The sequence below is a fragment of the Podarcis bocagei genome, assembly GCF_964188305.1.
Source record: "Podarcis bocagei genome assembly, chromosome: 7".
Taxonomy (NCBI): domain Eukaryota; kingdom Metazoa; phylum Chordata; class Lepidosauria; order Squamata; family Lacertidae; genus Podarcis; species Podarcis bocagei.
In genome coordinates this window covers 86,870,277-86,874,350 of record NC_138132.1, presented here as the reverse complement: position 1 = coordinate 86,874,350, position 4,074 = coordinate 86,870,277, and the positions used below count along the sequence as shown (strand labels likewise).

The 4,074-nt window shown below is 51.1% G+C and overlaps 1 long non-coding RNA gene and 1 pseudogene across 2 annotated transcripts in view; both read left to right on the top strand.

Annotated features, from left to right (window-relative positions):
- The window catches only part of LOC308592091, a 302,880-nt gene that overhangs the window by 76,252 nt on the left and 222,554 nt on the right, over nucleotides 1-4,074 (top strand). The gene's annotated exons all lie outside the window — the stretch shown is intronic.
- Nucleotides 574-4,041, top strand: LOC308591506 (ATP synthase F(0) complex subunit B1, mitochondrial pseudogene; annotated as a pseudogene). The gene is made up of 3 exons: nucleotides 574-1,053; nucleotides 1,381-1,630; nucleotides 3,976-4,041. The product of its transcript is annotated as an ATP synthase F(0) complex subunit B1, mitochondrial pseudogene (transcript).

Below are 4,074 nucleotides of genomic sequence, written 5' to 3'. Positions count from 1 at the left end.
GACTTGCTGTGCCAAGGTGCCTGTCCCGAGTCCACCCGACGCCCAGTTATTAGCAGACCTGGTCTGACATCTGTGGAGCCAATCAGGCTGTGCCAAGGCTGTAAAACCCCTGCTATCATTAACCTGAAAGTGGAGCTGAGGTTCTTCTAACTTGCTTCGGGGAGACCTACCTGTTGTACGCTCTTCAGTCACAAGAATGTAAGAAAATCCTGCTGGATCAGGCCCATCTAGTCCAGCATCCTGTCCTCACAGTGGTCAGATTGGCACACCAGAACCCTCCCATCCTGTGGCTTCCAGCAACTGGGATCCAGAGGTATGGCTGCCTCCAGCTGTGGAAGCATAGCCATCATGGCCAGCAACCATGGATGGCCCTCTCCTCCTCCATGAATTTGTCCAACCTTCTTTTAAAGCCATCCAAGTTGGTGGCTATCATTGCCTCTTGTAGGAGCAAGTTCCCCACTTCAGCTGTGCAGGGTGTTGGCAAGACCTCCTCCATGGAGGCTGCCATCTTGAGTTCTCTTTGCCAGGAGGGTCACAGGGACGGAGAGGGTGGCGGCAGTGGCAGCAGCAGCGATGTTGTCTCATTTGGCCGTGCGCGCTGGTGGCCTGAACAGCTTGGTGCCCGCTCTGCCCGTGGGGGCAGTGCAAATATTAAGACCACTTCACACAAGTCAGCAACGCTTCGCTCCTGTGCCACCTCTTCCAGAGTCAGGAAGAAAATTCTGCCATGGAATATTCCCTGAAGAAATTTTCCAATTCTTATACCCTAAAACAGGAGTCGCAGGCCCCTATATATATGGGACTGGGCTTCTGCTCTATATGGTCTCTAAGGAACTTTACATAGTTAACCATGAAACAATAGTTGGAGGTGTTATGGCGGGAATTCTCATCTACATAATTAAGAAGTACAGTGCAGATGTAGCAGCTTTTGCTGACAAACTCAATGAGGATACTATAGCACAAGCAAAATCTGGGAAAAATGCGATGATAGCTGACCACACTACAGCTATTGAAGAGAAGAAAGAGCAGTGGAGAGTTGAGGGCCGTGGCGCTGTGGGTTAAACCACAGAGCCTAGGACTTGCCGATCAGAAGGTCGGCGGTTCGAATCCCTGTGACGGGGTGAGCTCCCGTTGCTCGGTCCCTGCTCCTGCCCACCTAGCAGTTTGAAAGCACACCAGTGCAAGTAGATAAATAGGTACCACTCCAGCGGGAAGGTAAACGGTGTTTCCGTGCGCTGCTCTGGTTTGCCAGAAGCGGCTTAGTCATGCTGGCCACATGATCCAGAAGCTGTACGCCGGCTCCCTTGGCCAATAAAGCAAGATGAGCGCCGCAACCCCAGTCGGTCACGACTGGACCTAATGGTCAGGGGTCCCCTTTACCTTTACCTTTACCATCTCTTTGCTATAATGCTTGAGACAAACTACAGAGAGAGGCTGTTTACTGTATACACAGAAGTGAAGAAGCGGCTGGATTATCACGTGGCAATACAGCAACTCAAGTGGAATATGGAACAAAATCACATGATCATCTGGGTTGAGCAGAACATTAGGCAGAGTATTACAGCCCAACAAGGGGGGGGGCATTGCTAAGTGCATCTTGGACCTAAAGGCATTGTCAAAGTCTGCACAGGCAACTGTTTAAAAACAAATGTGACCTCTTAAACCATGTGATGTGATGGCAAATCTTAATTAAAACATATATATCTTTAAAAAATGACAACTGTGCAGGGCATCAAGGACTTCCTTTTATCCATCCCGAATCTTCCAACTTTCAGTTGCACTGGACGCCCACACGTCCTAGCATTGTGAGAGGTGATAAACTTCTCTCCCCATTTTATCCATGCTGTGCATTATTCTATAAATGTACATTATGCTGCCTCTTTACCTTTTCGCTAAACTAAAATGTCCGAAATGCTTCAACTTTTCCTTGTAGGCGAGTCGCTCCATCCCTTTGATCATTTGGGTTGGCCATTTTGGATCGTCTTCCAGCTCCACAATATCCTTATTAAAGCGTGGCGACCAAAACTGCACACAGTATCCCAAATGCAGTTGCACCAGATTTGGTATACAGTGGTACCTCAGGTTAAGCACTTAAGGTCCGAACTTAACCTGAAACTGTTCTTAACCTGAAGCACCACTTTAGCTAATGGGGCCTCCTGCTGCCGCTGCGCTGCCGGAGCACGACTTCTGTTCTCATCCTGAAGCAAAGTTCTAAACCGTGGTACTATTTCTGGGTTAGCGGAGTCTGTAACCTGAAGCGTATGTAACCCGAGGTACCACTTTACTGGTATTGAAACAGGCAAGCTATAAGCTGCCTAACACACCCCCACCGCATCCTGGCTGCCCAGAACTCCCCACCATGGCCCCTCCAAAGATGGATGGTCCTCTTCAGGTAAGATGGAGCACCTGGCGGACACCACCCAGCACCTGCTCAATTCTCCCTCCAGGATCCCCTGCCTCAAGCATTTCACTACAGTCATACCTCAGGTTGAGGTTGAGTGCTTTTGGGTTGCGCTCCGCAGCGACCCAGAAGTAACGGAACGTGTTACTTCTGGGTTTCGCAGCTCACGCAGACGGTCAAAATGATGTCACACGCATGTGCGGAAGCGGCGAATCACAAGCCACGCAGACATGGGTTGCGTTCGCTTCAGGATACGAACAAGGCTCCGGAACAGATAATAAAAATAATTTATTATTTATACCCCGCCCATCTGGCTGGGTCCCCCCAGCCACTCCAACAAAACACGAAAATACAATAACCTATTAAACATTAAAAGCTTCCCTAAACAGGGCTGCCTTTAGATGTCTTCTAAAAGTTTGGTAGTTATTTTTCTCTTTGACGTCTGGTGGGAGGGCATTCCACAGGGCGGGTGCCACTACCGAGAAGCCCCTCTGCCTGGTTCCCTGTAACTTGGCTTCTCGCAGGGAGGGAACCACCAGAAGGCCCTCGGTGCTGGACCTCAGTGTCCGGGCAGAACAACGGAGGTGGAAACGTTCCTTCAGGTATACAGGACCAAGGCCGTTTAGGGCTTTAAAGGTCAACACCAACACTTTGAATTGTGCTCAGAAACCTACTGGGAACCAATGCACGTCTCTCAGGACCGGTGTTATGTGGTCCCGGCGGCCACTCCCAGTCACCAGTCTAGCTGCCACATTCTGGATTAGTTGTAGTTTCTGGGTCACCTTCAAAGGTAGTCCCACGTAGAGCGCATTGCAGTAGTCCAAGCGAGAGATAACCATAGCATGCACCACTCTGGCGAAACAGTTCGCGGGCAGGTAGGGTCTCAGCCTGCGTACCAAATGGAGCTGGGAAACAGGTGCCCGGGACACAGAATTGACCTGTGCCTCCATGGACAGCTGTGAGTCCCGTTTGTATCCACTGTATTTAAAGCAAATGCAGAAGGTGCTATTTCCCCCTTCTGGGATCGGCGCCCCCTGCCCCCCAATACACTGTAAAAATCAATACAACCCTTCAGGGTTTGTGATATTCTCAGGAACTGCTGAGCTTTAACAGGAAATGGTGTACCCAGCTGAGGGGTGAAGAAGGCAGGCCTGGAACCAAACTGCTGTTGCAGCCCAGATGGGAGAACACCCCCAGATGGGGCTCATTCGTTTTGCCACGTGGCAGCAAGGAAGGTGCCCGTCTCCCTCCCTCCCTGTGAAAAGAGCCGGCCTGGTAGCCCGCTCAACCAGGCCACCCACTTAAAGCAAAGCCACTCGAATTGCCAAGTCACAGCACGCCTGGCTTTGACCCTTGCAAGTGCAAAGCCACGTAAGCTTCTTGGGGAAACATCTGAGGAGGAAGCAGTGCAGTTGAAGGCAAGGAAAGCTGGGGGTGGGGGGTTGAGGAACAGGCCAGGGAGTTGCGTGTTTGTGGCTTACGGTCCAAGAGGCCTCGCCCAGAAGTGTCCGCAGGCTCCTGATCCTCCGTCTGCTGCCTCCACCTTGAGCCGCTTATCTTCCTTCCTCCTCAAGGTTTACAAGCCTGGCCTGGCCTTGACGCCTGATAAGGCCAAGGGAGCCTGGGCAATAGTCCACTAGTTGCCATTATTGGCAGCTGCTGGCACAGGTAGC